An 18,244-nucleotide genomic window follows, 5' to 3' on the forward strand; every position below is an offset into this window, starting at 1 on the left:
TATGAAGGCTCAGCTATAAATTCTAATATGAAAGCTTTGCTTAGAAGAACAATCCGTTAGTAGTTCTCTGACCAAGAACAAAGTTTGCCATCATCAATTATGATTTCTTATGCACCTTTACTTGTGATTTCTCTTTACTTATTTCGAGATGAGTTATATGAGGAAGTTGTTTACTAGAATGTCTTGTGCAAATGAATATGATGCTTCTTGTCCGTATTTTATTTATCGACTCTTCACTCCATAAACATGTGGTCTTGTTTATCGAGCTCAGTTTCGCTTGGGGACAAGCGAGGTCTAAGCTTGGGGGAGTTGATACGTCCAATTTGCATCACTATTTTGTATCATAATTTGCTGTTATTCATTGATATATTTCATATTGGGACACAATACTTATGTTATTTCATCTATTTTGCATGTTTCATCATCATTGGAGGATCAAACACCGGAGCCAGGATTCTGCTGGAAAAAGCACCGTCAGAACGCGATATTTCGGAAGATCAATTGTGGAAGGGAATTTCACGTAAATTCCTATTTTTCCAGATGACGGAGGGAGCCAAAAGGGGAAGAAGAGAGGGGCCACTGTGGGCCCAGACCATAGGGCGGCGCGGCCCAGGGCCTGGCCGCGCCACCCTGTGCTCCGGGGGCCCACGACCCCTTTCGCCTCCTTTTCTTCGCGTACTCCTTCGTCCCGAAAACCTAAGCCACAGAGGGATCCTCACGAAGGGTTACGGCCGCCTCCGCGGGGCGGAGAACACCGGAGAGAAAAGAGCTCTCCGGCGGGCAGGAATCCGCCGGGGAAATTCCCTCCCGGAGGGGGAAATCGACGCCATCGCCATCGTCATCGAGCGGGACATCATCTCCATCATCATCATCATCATCTCCACCATCTACACCGCCATCACCACCGCTGCACCTCGTCACCGCTGTAGCAATTCGGGTTGGATCTTGATTGTTTGATAGGGGAAACTCTCCCGGTGTTATTCTATACTTGTTGTAGATGCTATTGAGTGAAACCATTGAACCAAGGTTTATGTTCAGATTGCTATTCATCATCATATCACCTCTGATTGTATTCCATATGATGTCTCGTGAGTAGTTCGTTTAGTTCTTGAGGACATGGGTGAAGTCTAAATGCTAGTAGTGAATTATGGTTGAGTAATATTCAATGTTATGATATTTAAGTTGTGGTGTCATTCTTCTAGTGGTGTCGTGTGAACGTCGACTACACGACACTTCACCATTTATGGGCCTAGGGGAGTGCATCTTGTATTCGGTTGCTAATTGCGGGGTTGCCGGAGTGACGAAACCTAAGCCCCGTTAGTATATCGATGCGGGAGGGATCGCAGGATCTCGAGTTTAAGGTCTGTGGTTAGATTTATCTTAATTACTTTCTTGTAGTTGCGGATGCTTGCAAGGGGTATAATCACAAGTATGTATTAGTCCTAGGAAGGGCGGTGCATTAGCATAGGTTCACCCACACAACACTTATCAAAACAATGAAGATTAATCAGCTGTATGTAGCGAAAGCACTAGACTAAAATCCCCGTGTGTCCTCGAGAACGTTTGGTCATTATAAGTAAACAAACCGGCTTGTCCTTTGTGCTAAAAAGGATTGGGCCACTCGCTGCAATTATTTCTCTCGCATTTTATTTACTTGTACTTTATTTATCCGAAATATCAAAACCCCCGAATACTTGTCTGTGAGCATTTACAGTGAATCCTTCATCGAAACTGCTGCCAACACCTTCTGCTCCTCGTTGGGATCGACATTCTTACTTATCGAAGATACTACGATACACCCCCTATACTTGTGGGTCATCAACCACACAGGCAGACGCAGCGTTTAAAGAATTAAAGAACATGCTCGTAACGGCCCCGATCTTGGCCTCGCCCTTGGAGAGAGAACCTATGCTGCTTTATATAGCGGCAACGAACCGGGTGGTTAGTGTCGTAGTTGTGGTAGAAAGAGAAGAGGAAGGAAAAACCGTCCAGAGGCCGGTATACTACCTGAGCGAGGTGCTCTCCTCCTCAAAGCAGAACTACCCACACTTCCAAAAGATGACTTATGGCGTGTTCATGGCCGCCACGAAACTCAAGCATTACTTTGAGGAGCATCCCATGAAGGTGGTAAGTGAGGCACCCATTTCCGATATCATGGGCAACAAGGACGCCAGTGGCCGGATTGCAAAATGGGCAATTCAGCTATCACCGTATGTACCGGTGTATGAGAGAAGAGATGCCATAAAGTCGCAAGCTTTAGCTGATTTCTTGGTCGATTGGGCGGAGATACAATACAAGCCACCAGAGCACAAAATAGAATACTGGAAAATGCACTTTGACGGATCCAAATTCAAAGAAGGTCTAGGTGCCGGCGTGGTACTCACTTCACCTAAGGGAGATCACCTCCGGTATGTTCTGCAAGTGCACTTCAGGGCATTAAACAATGTCGCTGAATATGAAGCCCTGATACACAGGCTTAAGGTCGCAAAAGAAATTGGAGCGCTCCGGATCATTTGCTACGGTGATTCAGATCTGGTGGTGCAACAGTGTTCCGGAGATTGGGATGCAAAAGATGCAAACATGGCCTCATACCGGTTCCATGTGCAAAAGATTGCTGGCTTCTTCGAGGGATGTGAGTTTCACCATGTACCGCGGGCTGAAAATGAAGCCGCGGATGCTCTATCCAAGCTGGGCTCATCTAGACAAGAAATTCCACCCGGAATAGCCTTGGCACATCTAAGAATTCCGTCAATCAAGCCAAGCCCGGAGTCGGAATCAATTTTCGTACCGGAATCACATGTGGTGCCAATGGAGATTGACGAAGGAAACCCGGGGACTGTACCGGTAAACTCGGGGACTGCGACGCCCATGCCGGAGGAGGCAATGCTCGTGGACAGCATGGACATAGACATGCCGGTGTTCGTGGTTAGAGAAGCGCCATCTTGGGTTAAACCTATTAAGGAATTCCTGGTCAACGGCACCCTGCCGGTTGACGAAAATGAGTCCAGAAGGATACAGAGGAGGTCCAAAGCTTACACTATCATCAACGGTGAGGCATACAAAAGAAGTGTCACCGGTGTCCTCCAAAGATGTGTGGAGCCGGAAGAAGGAAGAGAAATGCTTGAGGAGATTCATCGAGGAGAATGCGGGCACCACGCCTCGTCAAGGGCACTGGTGGCAAAAGTGTTCCGGCATGGATTCTATTGGCCAACGGCTTTGGAAAGTGCGGAGAATATGGTAAGAAAATGCAATGGGTGCCAAAGGTACGCCAAACAAAACCATACCCCAGCATCCGGTTTAAAAACCATACCGCTAACTTGGCCATTCGCTGTCTGGTGCCTGGACATGGTTGGACCATTTAAAACTGCAAGGGGAAACATGACCCACATCTTGGTAATGGTGGATAAGTTCACCAAGTGGCTGGAAGTGAAGCCTATCGCAAAATGTGATGGCCACACGGCGGTAAAGTTCCTAAAAGATGTAATTCTGCGGTATGGATACCCACACAGTATCAAAACCGACAATGGCTCAAACTTTGCTCAAGGAGAATTCAAACGATTTTGCGAAGACAAGAACATCCGGTTAGATTTGTGCTCAGTGGCGCACCCGCAAGGCAATGGCCAAGTTGAAAGAACTAATGCTTTGGTACTTTCCGGTATCAAACCAAGACTCATTGATGCAATGGAAAAATCGCCGGGATGTTGGATCGACGAGCTACCGTCAGTGCTGTGGAGTCTAAGAACAACTCCGAACCGGTCTACCGGATACACGCCATTCTTCATGGTTTATGGAGCAGAAGCAGTCATACCAACCGACATTCTCCATGATTCCCCAAGGGTGCAACTCTATACCGAAGAAGAGGTAAAGGAGGCCCGGGAAAATGATGTGGACTTGCTAGAAGAAGCAAGAGAACTAGCTCTGGCAAGAACAGCCATTTATCAGCAAAACCTCAGACGCTATCATAGCCGGAAGGTTAATCCAAGAGTGTTCCGAGAAGGGGACCTAGTGCTACGCCTGGTGCAGCGCACTGAAGGCCGGCACAAACTTTCCCCTCCATGGGAAGGACCTTTCATTGTGAGCAAGGCTCTCCACAATGATGCCTATTACCTAATTGATGCACAGGAATGGAAGAAGGGAAAGGCGGACAAGTCAGGAGAGGAGACCAAACGCCCATGGAATGTAGCTTTGTTGCGTCCTTTCTACTCTTGAAGTGGCGCTGTAAGAGTTCCTTTTTTGTACCTTAATTTCTATGAATAAAAAGATGTCGGAATCTCGAATGAATCTCGGGGACTACCCTTACTAAGTTGCATGAAACATGTTTATTTTTTCTGTTACCGGTTGCTTATTGAATGTTTTTTCTTTCCGGTTTAGTAATGTGCTAGACCATACCGGAGTCTTCGACTCTGTTGTTGTCCATAACTTGGCTTCATGACAAGCAAGATAAATCGGTAGGGGATAAGCACATGAACTGCGGAACGAAAGAGCAGGAAAGAACAATCCGGAAAAGTTTAACTAACCCCGGTTATACCGGTTTTTTGCAAAAATTTCGAGTTATTTCTAAGTTCAAGAAAATGCTTGCTTGGTTAAAGAACTTTGTGCTCATACGCCAAAAATACCCAGAGAAGGTAGGCAGAGCCAAGGCAAAAGAGCCAAGTATGCATCAATTGGATGCGGAAACAATTTCGGAATCATTGCAGTGCAAGAAAGAGCAAATCAACAAGCAAATATCTTAAGACAAACATAACTTAACAAGTTACCGGTACAGCTTACCGGCATAAGATGTTGCAGCATAAACCAAAAGGTTAAGTTTTATCTTACATCATAAACCCCGGCATACCGGGGTAGAATTTAACAAGTTTCATGACAAGGTAATCAGGAACAGGTGACATATGTGACAAGGTCAGGCAGCAGGGGCTTCCGGGGGAGCAGCGCCGGCATCAGGAGTTGGCGGTGGCACGTCCTCGCCTTCATCTTCCTCCTCCTCGCTCAGATAATCTTTGACATCTTCTGGAGGGGGGATGAAGGTGCGCATGTCGGCATACTCCGCGATGTGGTACGCGCGGTCCTGCCGCTTAGCGGTAAGAACCGGATCCACGTCGGTAGGAGCACCTTCACGCACGCCGATGAAAGCATCCAGATCCAACTCCGGATACCAGGAGCAGGCAATGCGGAGCGCGGAGTCCGCTCCGGCGCGGGCAGCAGAGCACTGCCACTCCCGGATCCGCCGACAGCCACCTTTTAACCGGTCGCTGATGAGGGAGAAGGTCTCCGGCACCGCTTCACCAGGCCAGAGGGTCTTGAAAAGCTGGGAGGCTACTTCAGGGATGTCGGAAAGGTTCCGATCCACTGAGCGCATGTGGGAGATCCGCGCGCTCAGAGCCACCAAGTGATCGTAAGAATCCCAAGGTGCACCCAAGTTGTCGCCGGCCTGCTGTGCCCGGTGCTCCGCAACCTTCTTTATAGCGTGGGCTTGGGAGTCCGGAAAGAGCCCTACGAAACAAACAAAAGCTAAGTATACGATACCGGAATGAATAAGCTTGTAAGCAGAAACCGGGAAGAAGAAAAGGAGAAACTTACGAAGGGCAAGCGCGTCAGTCCGCGCGACCAGAAGGTCATATTCCTTCTGTTCAGCTTTCAACCGCGCAACTTCGCCCTCGACTGCTTTCTGGGCCTTCCTGGCCTCCTCCGCGGCAGCCTTGTGCGCTTTTGCGGCCTTGCCCTCGGCTGCTTTCAGCGCCTTGGCGCCCTCCTCCAGCTCTGCCTGCAACACCACATTGGCGTTGCCGGCATCCTCCAGCGCCTCGTTCAGCCTGGCCTCCGCAGCAGCTTCAGCGGCCTTCAGCTCCTCAACGTACCGGACTCCGGCCTGCATAGCCTGGTCCTTGAGCTTTCTGGAGATATCCTTTTGGGCGTCCAAGGCCTTCTGGTGATCCCGAATGAGCTGCTCCTTTTCAGCTAAGAGCCGGAAGAGAAGATATTAGCAAAACACAAAGACATGTGAGAAGAAATTCAACCGGAAAGATAGAAATTGTACCTTGGAGTTTGGCAACCTGGTCCTTGAGGGCCTCAATGGAGGCTGCCGGGATAGCTGTTGTGCAAAAAACTTGTAAGTGACAAAGGAAAGAAAACCTTCCGGTAAAAAGATGTCGGAGGCACCAAGATTACCTTGGCACTGGCTATGTGCTTCAGCAAGGCTCCGGTGCTCCCACAGAAGCTCCTCAAAGAGGGCTTTCCGGGCGTCGGCTGTGCTCTGTTTAAGGAAATGATGTTAGTGAAGAACAAAGGTTTTTAACCCGAAACTTGGGGACTGGGAGTTTGCGGTAAGAAAGATGCCGGTTTCGGAAATTCTTTAAAAGAAAGTTTTGCGCTCAGAGTTGCACTCTAAACCCAAAACTCGGGGACTGGGAGGATAGACAAGATCCGGAAAGAGGAAAACCGGCATCAAGAAAGTTTACAAGAAGAGTTGATAGAACTTACCACCACATTGGCGGTGGCGTCGTACCACGCACTGTCGAACTCCTTCACGGCACGCGTGAGGCGCGAGAAGTGTTCTTCGGTAGAGCGAGGGCCGGCAGGATCTGGCGCCGGGAGGCGGTCCTTCCCCAAGCCGCGGGTGGCTGCGGAGATGTCCGCATCATTCCAGTGCTGGGCGTAAGGAAGGAGAGGCCCCAAGTCTTGGCCTCCGCGCTTAAGCTCAACGATCCGGCCCAAAAGGCCGGAAGGTTTGTCTCGGACCACCATGGCGGCAGGCCCGGTGTGCAGCACTAAGGGCTGTGAGCCGCTTGAGGCGCTGCCGTCCGTGGCCTTCCCGCGGGACGCCCCCGGCTTCAGAGGGTCGATGATCTCGAGGGACGCCGGCGGCGGCTGGGGCGCGCTCGCGGAAGCCCCTTGGGTCGGTGGAGGCGTTGGCGTAGGCCCGGTTGCCTCAGGAGCAGAGGTTTCCGGTGGCGGCGGTGCTGAAGTCTCCGGCGCGGAAGCTTCCGGCGCGGTCCTGGAAGAGGTCTTCTTCTTTTTCTTCTTCTCGAGGACGGGAGGAACAGAAGGTTCCGCCCGCCCGGCAGGTTCTTTTCCGGCGCCCATGTTGCTGGCGCCGGTGTCTTGGGTCTCTGGAGGGGAGGCAAAGTCCTCCTCCGCGCGGGGATCTGGCGGTGTAGGGGCCGCGCGCCCCGAACTTGTTGTGCCCCCCAGAGGGGAGGCAGAGGTGTTGCCGGCACCAGATGGTGCCGGACTGGAGTGAGGAGGAGGAGTCGAGGTCCTGGCAGAGCCGGCAGAGCCCTCTGGCCTGGGGCCAAGCTTGAGCGCGGGGCTGAGAGAGAGAGAAAAGAAGAAGGTTGGGAAAAAAGCAACCGGAAAAGAACTTGGTGAAAACAGAATGAGCAGAAAAAAGAAGCCTTACCCGGTGGCCGTCGGCATCTGCTTGCCCTTGTGACGCCTCACGACAACGACCTTACCCGCGACGGGTTCGGTCCGGAAGCGCTTAGCAGCAGGAGGTTGGCTTGAGCCGGCATCAGAGGCCGGGGTCTTGTTCTTCTTGCCCTGGGCCCTCAGTTCCTGGGCCATGAGTTTGTCCACGAACTCTTGGCCTGCCTCGGCCTGCAGCGGCGTCACGCGCTCATGGACCTGTGGGTCGAGGTTGGCTGAGGGCGCATCTACAGAAGAACAATAGCAAAATAATATGAGAGGAATGAAAGAAAAGCTACCTCAAGGATGGTCAGTTCATCAGACGAACCGGAAGGTTTCGGCGGAGCCTTGCCAAGGCGCGCGGCTGGGGTTCGGCCCATCTTCAAGTCCTTCCAGAAGATGACGGGGTCAGGGTCAAACTTGTCGAGACCGCGCTTCCGGCAAGGGCCTCGCCGGTCAGATTCGATGCCGGGGAAACGGTCCTTGGCCTGAAAAAACAAAAGAGAGAAAAGGAGGTTAACCGCAATGAAAGCTACCGGAAAACCGACCCGAGTTGCGTAATTTCTTACTTCTTGGGTCGGAGGGTTAGTAGAGCTAAGAGGCCGGAGGCCCCATTCCCACTCTTCCGGCATGGAGGTCTGGAAGATCTGCCTGGCCTTGAGGACAACGTCCTTCTTGCTGAGAGAAAGCCCGGTGATCTTGGTAGGATCACCGGGGCCATACATCTCGCACATCTTGTGGGAGCGGCGCTGAAGAGGAAGCACCCGGCGCGAGATGAAGGTGCGGACGATATCGTCGGAGCAGATGCCGGTGTCCTTCATCTGCTGCTTCATAAAACGTATAATCCGGTTTGTCTCATTGTGAGACTCCTTCGGATTGTAGCTCCAATTGGTCTTTGAGGGCGGCGCCGGATCGAAAGGTGGCAGATCGATGAGATCTGCAGCGCCGTTGTTCTTAACATAAAAAAAGGTCCCTTGCCATGACCGGCATGACTCGAGACCGGAAAACTTGAAAAAGGGGCTCCCTTGACGGGAGCCGATGATGCAGGACCCGCATTGTACGGGGGGTTTGGGTTTAGGAATGTCTAAGCCCTGAACGGAATTAATCCGAAGGGCGAAGAATCGAGCAAACGTCTCGCGAGTGGGACGAATGCCGATGTAAGCCTCCATGAAGGTGGCATAGCAGGAGAGGTAGAAAATGGCGTTGCCAGGGAGATGGTGAGGTTGGAGTTTATAAAAATCGAGGAAACTCCGGAAAAAAGAAGAGACGGGAAGGCCGAAGCCGCGCTCAAAGTGAGCGAGAAAGACAACACGTTCGCCGGGTTCGAGCACCGGTTCGATCTCTTCGCCGGGAATCCGGCAGGAAACTCCTTCCGGAATCCTCCGGGACCGGTATAACCAGTCAATCTCGTACTCACTCACGCTGGAGCCCATCCAGGCTCCGCGGGTGACCTCGGAAAGATCAGCGCCGGAAGCTTGGCTAGAGCTTCCGGCATCTTGTTCTTGGGCGCTATCGGTTTCCATCTGCGCGAGATCTGCGCTGACCCCGTCGGATGCGGGATCTTCCGGGTTACCGGAGGAGGAAGTGGAAACGTATAGTTCGGAAGACATTAGGATTTGAAAGTTTTCGGTACCTACTCGGAAAAACGGGTTCCCCAAGAACTACCCCCGCGAGAAGATCTACGAAGGAGAGAAAAACCAAAGAAAAGGAAGGAATAAATACGTTTTCAACTCAAGATCTGAACTGCAAGCAAAAGAGGATTAAACGCGAGTAAGGCCTAACCTGAGGCGGCAGAGTCGCAGAAGGAAAGGTTCGCCGGCGTTAGGGCGAGCTCGCCGTAGGCGTAGAGGTCCGTCGACGGCGGGGCGGAGAAGAGCTTGAAAGAACTTCAATGTCGTGGCGGAGAAGAAGGCGCCGCGGAAGTTTTTCCCGCGGTGAAGTCCGGCGGCGTCCGGCGGCGCGCTGGTGAAGGATTGCTGGGCGGCGGAACTCGAGCGAGCAAAGGGAGCGGCGGAGGCGTGCGAGCGAGAAACGGTAGTGCGCAGGGAAGTGGGAAGTGCGAAGAAGAAGAAGGAGAAGGGGCGGTTTTGCCCTTAAAAGGAAAAAGGAGTGGGCTACCGTGGCGGTTCAGCCGTGGGCCGCAACGGTTCGTCATGCGTGTAGCCACGTGGCGTGGTGATACACGCACGGAAGAAAAGGGCCACAGGGAAGCACACACGGATCCAGATAGGTGGTTGGGATCCGCTGCGGATCAATTAATGCGCGCGCGGAAGCCGAACGGAAGTGACTACTGACACTGGCGCAACAGTCACAACACGCATGTCTCTGACAGGCGCGGGACCCGATATATTCTCGACTTCGCCGAGGAAGTGTTAAATGAACAAGATGCCGGAAGATAAGCAGCCGGAGAGTGCCTTGCAAAGAAAAAAGGGGGCATGAGCTCAGGCAAAGATGCCGGAGCCGGGCAGAGCACCGGTATGTTAAACCGGTATACAGGAACATGGGAACCTGGCATGGTCTGTTGGATAGAATCCGCCAGACTATACCAGCTTCGGGGACTAATGTTGGGGGGATGACCCCCGGTATGCCAAAGGCATGCCAAACCGGATGGTCTTATCCATCAAGATACCGGTTTAATGTTTATACCGGAGCTCCAAGATAGGAATTTGGCTAAGTAGGCAAGGCCGGTATCTCCAAGAAGGGTATGCCGGAACCAGGAAGGAGAGATACCGGAGCACTGGAAGGTAGAGCATGTCGGCTGGCTGGTCAAAGATTCCATCCAGAGCTGAAGGACAAGGATGAGCTAAGCAAAGTAGCTTTAAACGAAGGCCAGAAGACAAGAAGAGGATGACGGCCAAACAAGCCGGGGGACGTCAGCCTCCTTGTTTAAAGAAGACCCCGGCGTCATCTATGATTAAAGTAGCTTTATAAAGTATCTTTGTAAAGTAGTTTGTCTAGTCAAAGATGCCATTAGGGTTTCTTGCCCTGTAAGCCACCCTCTCCCCTATATAAGGAGAGGGGGCAGCTTCATTCATGCGCGAGAGACATCGAGGGCAGGACCTTGTAAGCTTGAACCTGTAAACCTGTGGAGATCAATGAAAGTGGTGATCTAGAGCGAGTTCTTCCTTGTGTCTTTCTTCTTCAACCTCTGGTTTTTGCCAAGTTCTTGAGGAAACCATCCGGAAGTTCATCCCATCTAGTCACAAACCCTCCCCCGAATCCTCTAGCGTCCATTCGGCCCCAAGATAAGCCATCCTATGGCATCTGTTTGTTCCCCACGACGACAACAAGATATTTAGTAACAAATGCCACTTGGCTATCCAAAGATAAATCATATGAGAAGATAATGATCATGCCACATGGGATGAAAATATCTACATGACTTGAATCCCAAGCTTTGCCACCTCATACTCAAAGGATTGCTATGGATAAGGGCATGACAACCAAGCACCTTACTCATCAAACCAAAACAAGAGTCACCCACCTATGTGTCATGATACTAGAGCTTGCCCAAGCCTATAAATAGAGCCACACCCTTCATCCATTTCATCATCTTATAGCATGATACATGGGAACAAACACATAGAGCCACTCCATATGAATTAGCTGGGATCAAGATGAAGAAGCTAGGAGGTGGAGGCATACCACAAGATGTAGGTTTATCAGATTTCCAGAAGAACAAGCTACATAAGATACCAAGGTAGAATTCCTAGGCAAACCATGTATTTAGAGGATCATATCATCATCTCTTGAGTAGGACCTTAGGCTATTAAAAGACATTTAGAAGTGAGAGAGAATATAGATGATAATCATATCCATGTCCATCCTAGAGAATACTAGAGTAGTATTAAATCTTACTTGTTCAAACCAACCTTTAATCTTGGAGGTGAGAGCCATGTTCTATTAGTGAAACATAACCAAAGCTTATGCCCATATCCTAATCCTAGTTGTGTATCACATTGGTGATCATCACTAAAACCCTAGACCACATCTGAATTCCAATCCATGGATTACTTGGGATCATAAATAGAAACCTGCCATACCTCATGCCTATATATATTTCCATTTAGTGAAGAGTATGCAAAACCCTAAACCCTTTTACATAGGATCCACCCCACATAAAATAATATGTCCTAACTTGTGTATCATAGATCGCAAGTATAAGCCAAACTAGTTATACTTAAGCTTAAATGATATTTAAGTGAGTAGAGTGAACCAAATATCCAATTCTATTTTGCATTCCAAGGAACTTGTTTAGTTAACCAAATAAAGTAATATTTTATAAAATAGAATTCCCTTAACTAGTGAATTAACCATAATGAGCTTAGGATCTATTTTAAATAATTCAAGTTAGAAATATGCTAAGCAAGTTTATTAAACATAGAGTTATAAAAAACCTATGCTTAAACCCTTAGAAATAATTCTCCACATAAAATGATGAATCCAATTCCATCTTCAGTACCATTTATTTTAAACCCTAGCCATAATTAAAATAAATATGAACAATTAATATTGTTAAGCACATTAGTTAAAACTAATAATATGTTCACCATGCACATGTTATCAATTTTCAAACCCTTTAAATATAATTGATTTCTAAATAAAAAGTAATTGAGTTGAACCCTAAAATTCAGATCTATTTGAATTTTGACTTGTGCTTCATAAAACCAAAATTAATCAATTATAAAATGGTTGTTTAAAAACAAAACAATACAGTGAGTATCATTATCAAATTTTTATGATATTCAAATAATTTAGAACCTGCAAAAACAAAACAGAATTCAAATTTGAATTCAAACAACAAAATAGAAAACATAGAATTATAAAACAGAATTTGAAAAGAGAAAAGAGAGGGAAACTTACCTGGTGGACCGCAGTAGCCCAGCAGTCCAGCCCACGTCGAAGCCCAGACCATGAGCAAACTCAGCCCACCACCACTTACCGTTTCATCGCTGGCAGAAACAAAAGGAGGGCGTCGTCTTCCTCCCCGGCGTCGACATCGCAGAGAGGAAGCTCGGCCACGTCCTCAAAGCCGATAAGGATGGCCCCGGACGCCGCACAAGCTTCCAGAACTTCTCCCTATCGTCCTCGCGTCCGTCTCATCCATTTCTCGCCAAGATTCGCGCCCGTATGAACCTCTCCGTCGTCGACGCATCTGAGCCACTGCCGCCGGTGAAGTTACGATAGGAGCCTCGCTGAGCTCTATAAGTATGCCTGGAGCTTCGCAGTGAAACCCTAGAATCACTCCACCACTTCTCGTTCTCTCAGTCATCCTCTATCCTTCGCTTTCTTCCACTCTCTGTCGCCGGCGTCGAGCAAGAACACGGCGGTACAGGCCACCCCAGACTCCGGCGCGTGGTCGAGGAGAAGCGCCTGGCGCCGTAGAGCATCTGGGAGGAAGGAATCGTGCTGGATCTCCCTCAAGCCGACGAATTTCGTCGATCCCTTCCGCAGCATCTCGCCGGTATTGGTGAATTCATCGCCGTCTCCGTCAACCATCGCCGGAGTCGATCACACCATCATCACCAGGGTGAGCATACGCGTCTTTAGAGCATACTTGCGCTTCCTGGCGTGGTCTATAGCCCTAGTTTGCATGTTGGCCGGAGAGCACCGCCGCAGCACCTATCGCCGGAGTTAGCTCTGGTGATTCCCTCACCAAGCCATCATCACCACTAGCCTCAGCAGGTCATGGAGGTTCCGAAAACCCTAATCGCGCGTCCCGGGAGGCAGTAAATCGGCGGCGTCGTCCGCAGCTGGCCGCCGGCGTTTAAACGCCGGTGAGGTCAAACACCACGGTCAAAGTGGACCAGTCGTTGCTTGCGTGGCTGCTGAGGTGGACACAGGTCCCACCTGTCTGTGTCTGTGGGTGTGTACCGTTTGGGTACGTTTAGATTTTTAGTTTATTTATGAATTCCAGAAAACCATTGAAACTTTGCAAAATCATAGAAAATTCATTTTAACTCAGAAAAATATAAATAATATATCAAAATGCTCAAAAAAATAAACTCTACTCAAATAAAATATAAAACAAAAATGTGTGTCAAAATAAAAATTCACTTATTTTTAACTTTATTAATTAGGCCTTTTCAATTATTTAAAACCCAGTTTGAATTCAATAAATTAGATAAGTTAAAAATTAAATGTTAGTTATTCAGTAACTAAATAAAATATTAAGATTAGTTTTATTTATCATATTTCATTAATTTAAATATGAGTGAGAATTCATAAACCCTAATTGGCAAATTGTTATTTTTCTTTAACTAATAATAAAACAAAAAATATTAAAGTCTAATATTATTTTGGTAACTCAAAAACTTGTTTACTTAAACATCTTTAATTAACAAATTAATTATATTAAAACCTAAGAACAATTGTTAAACCTATTTTTAATTAAACCCAAAATAGGAGTTACCCTAATTATAATTCTTGTGAAAATTAATGAAATGCTAAAACCATTATTAATTTTGTTTCTAAGTAATTAGTGACCACATCTCTATTGTCAATTATCATTTTAAAAGTTGAAACATAATTTAGAAACCCTAATTCTAATATAAGTAAGACCTTGAACCCATTAATTTATGTGTTCATCATAAATTCTTTCAATTCTAAAAACCCTAAGGGTTTAGCCCATATGATCATATAAACTTCACATTAATTATAGAACCTTGCTAAGCAACAAATATATGCATGCTCATGATCCACTAGAATAAGACCAATTCACATAAGATTATCATTTCATGTCTTTATTTTTATTAAACCTAGATGATCCACTAATGTCACCTAGGTATAAACCCTAGCTTATTACCACATGTTAGCACCATTGATCACTATTCCTATATACCACACCATGCAATTCCATCTCAACCATCAAACCCTAGTAGAACCATAATGATGAACCCTAGTACCAACCTTGTGTAGCAAATCACAACACATGCTCCTATCCAACTAAACCCTACTTAGAAAGTAATAAACCACTTAGCTTAGGAACCATTAGTGATTACTTAGTGAAGCAAATGTGAAGCCATAGTAAACCCTAACTCATAGCAACACCTTGACCATCATTCTTTGATAGGATACCCATAATCAACCGTAGTAATAAAACCACTAATACCTGCTATATAGAAACCCATTCCAAGTTAAGAACCCAACTAGTACCTATTAGAAACTTAAATGAATCCAATAGTAAACCCTAGAAGCACTTAGTTCCTGTTTAAAGTAGTTCTTATTATTATTTAACCTGTTCTTCAAAAGTTATTCTTTTGAAGTACAAATCCTAATCAAACCCTAGAAGCCATAGCTCCTAATTATATTAGCTTTTATTCTTAATTTGACATGTTCTTCAAAAGTTATTCTTTTGAAGTACAGATGTCAATCCAACCATAGAAACCATAGTTCTTGTTTATACTATTATTTCTTAATTAAACTGTTCTTCAAAAGTTATTCTTTTGAAGTATAATATAAGTAATCATCAACCATGTCCTGTAGAACTTAAAATTGACAACTGTTCTTCACATATTATTCCACTATTATTCTTTGTGTGTATGATTGTTATGATGTCTTATAACACTTGTTTATGCTATAATATCACCAACCCTATAAGAACCTTGTTTGAGAACCATCCTAAAAGTGTAACAAACCCTAAAGAAATCTTTACAACTCATCCATCCTAAATCATCGAGGTTAGGTTACGCTCGGGACGATTGCATTTCATACTATGCATTATAACATATTTGCAAGTTCTTTAAACATTGTCCTTACCGGACAATGATGGTATTTCAGAATTTGGAGTTCTCACGAATCGAAGCTTTTGTCTGCTTAATCTAGCAGTCAATAAAGGCAAGTTCATCGCTTGCTCATGTCATTTGATTATTTCTATCAAATTATATGCAAAGTACTATACTTATCACTCCTGCATTGAAAAGCAAATATTATTTTACAATTATGAATATGACTATGTGGTGGGCAATGGAACCATGGTATGTGTTGATTGGTGGAGGTTCCATTGCAAGGGTACTATTCATCTAGGACTAAGTACCAATGCCGTCCAGTGATTCTAGCGCCGTACAAATCGCGTTGACCATAAGATCTATAATGGCTCTGGGGAAGCCAGCTGTATCTTTTCCCTCCTGCACGCCAACGGACTTGATAGAGCTTGGCGGGGTGCTGGAGGCACTGCCGTAGGTTGGGATAGCCTTTAAAATCCCCATCCGGACGTTTGGATGAGAGGCTCTACCGTCTATGAAGGATTGTCCGACGTACACCGTGGGTAAAGCCGTATGATCGGGAGATGTCTACCGGGGGTGTACGGATGGACAAAAGGGTGGGTTTGCAGGGTCGCGGAGAAGGCGGTGTGGGCTTGGTTCTTATACCTGACCTCACACCAAAGGAAGTGTGAACGGGAACGATCGCCCGGTTGGCAACAAGGTTAAGTTCTCTTATGGGAAAAGTAACGCACCTCTGCAGAGGATACTGAATTGTGACTGTCACTCCCTGTTCCGGGAAGGGAACTGCGAACGCGGCAGGAAAGGAACTCCATGAAGTTCTAGTCAACTCGTGAAGACTGACGGGCATAGTTTTCAGAATAAAATAAACCTTTTGAAGAAATGTTTATGAAAACTTGCATTCGCCTATGACTTTCTGGTCTGTGGCTGTAGCTAGTGCATGATACACCTATTTCCCTAATATGAACTTGCTGAGTACGCTCGTACTCATCCCACTCTTAAATCCCCTGCTTAGCTATGGAGGCACCGGAGGATGAATGTAACATCCCTGTTTTGCTAAACCCTAATTAGGAGTTGTTTGTGCATTCATGAGCATCATGTAAATTGCATTAAGAAAATTCACACTTGTAAAATAAGTGGAAACCCTAATGTATGTCAAGTTCCTCCGTTTTAAATTTTCTAAAAATGTTTCAAATGTTGAAAACCACAAAACAAAATATGTGGACCCTCAAGTATTACTAGGAGGGCCACAAAATTTTATCCCCTAAAGTTTAGAGTTATTTTTGAACTCCAAAAAAGTTGAAAAATGCCAAAATCTATTGTTTCTAGCCCTGTTTTTAAAATTCCAGAGAATCATCAAGACCTAGGGGGTTTTGTGAAAAACTCCCCTTGTCTTCTTCCTTCACACAGGCAGGGAGCTGCCTGGCCGCGCCCGAGCCGTCGATCCCGGTGGGGAGATGCTCGCCGCGCCGCCCTCCCCTGGGAGGATAAGTACCACGCCGACGCCTCCCTCGTCCCTATCTCTCCATTTCTCTCCCCGGAAATCCCCCTGTACATGAAACCCTAACCTAAATGCTCACAGTAGCTCCGGCCATCTTCGATTCCCCGACGTTCTGCGCCTCCCCGGGCTCCATTGAGGTCGCCATTGGCTCCGCCTTGCCTCCTTGAAGCTCCCCGTCAAAGGAATCGACGGGGGAGGGCCGGAATCGCCACCGCCTCCCTCTTCTTCCCCGCGGCCGGGAAGGATCCCGGCGACCACCGCCGCCGCTCCCGACCTTCCCCGCCGTTGCCGCCTAGCCTGCAAGCATCAGGGTGAGCTGCTGGTGCTCCGGCGCCCCTCCTCTTCCTCCCTCCCCTTCTCGGCCGCTCCCGCGCCGTGCGGCCCGAGGCGCCGCCGCGCTGCTCGCCGCCGTGGCGTCTCCGGCGACCAAATCCGGGCGGCGCCGCCTCCATGTGGTTCGCCTCGGCGAGACGCAGCTAACGAGCCCGCTCGCGCGTCCAGGGGCGGCCTGGAACGCCGGCGAGGCTCGCCACTGCCGCCGGTCCGCCGTGGTCAACCACCGGCGGTTGACTCCGGTGGGACCCGGCCCTTTTTTCTTTTCTTTTTATGTTTTTGTTTTATCTTTTCTGTAAATAGAAAAATCATGACAGGTGGGCCCCGTCCGTCAGATATTTATTATTTTTCTAAATGTTTAGGAAATGAATAAAACCCCGACAGATGGGTCCGATCGTCAGACTTTTATTATTTTTCAGAAATTCCAGAAAATGAATAAACTTGTAAAATCAATAACTTATTCATTTTAAATCAGAAAAATGTGTATAATATATCAAAATCTTCAGAAAAATGAGATCTACAATTTGGTTACAAAATCATGCATTGTTAAACAACTTTGAACCCTAGTTGATTTAGAAGAACTAATTGTACCCCTCTGAGGTTCCGGGACTACTAACCCTAGTTCACCGAAACCCAGTTAAATTGATGATTATGTCTTAGGGTTAGCTTCACTACCTAATTAAACATTTCATATCATCATCCTTGTTTGCGCATTGCATCGATGCCATGTGTTGATTGTTATTTCTCTCTTTATAGTATTTGCTTCTTCGCGATCGATAGAGCACGAGTTTGAGATGAGGAAGATCAACAACGCTGAAGATCAATACTCATATTCCGACGAGCAAGTCAAGCACAAGATCTCTGAAGATCCACTTCGGTTTGTCAGGGACAAAGGCAAGCCCTAGCCTGGTTCATATATGATTTCGAAATGCTTTTACTTTCGGTTCCTACATATTGCATGCGATTCAACTGTCTTTTATCGATAGGTAGAGTTATCCTATCTATTGCATGTTCCACCCTTGTAGCCTCAAATCCATGATCCATTGCTCCTAGCATACCTAGGTTTGGCATGTGTGCATCGCTAGAGCCTTTATCTCTTTATGCTTAGCCATGCTTAGTTTGTTACGCTACTACTCCGGTCTTTGGACTGGAGCCTTACAATGAAATGAAACTAGCATGACGAGGTTGACGTGGTAAGTATAGAGATGAGTGTTAAACATGATTAAAGGCTCGGACGAAAGGCCACATTGGGATGTGGTGGGTTGTTTCGTTTCGCCGACCCTAGGAT

Source organism: Lolium rigidum, chromosome 1 (genome assembly GCF_022539505.1).
Source record: "Lolium rigidum isolate FL_2022 chromosome 1, APGP_CSIRO_Lrig_0.1, whole genome shotgun sequence".
Classification (NCBI taxonomy): domain Eukaryota; kingdom Viridiplantae; phylum Streptophyta; class Magnoliopsida; order Poales; family Poaceae; genus Lolium; species Lolium rigidum.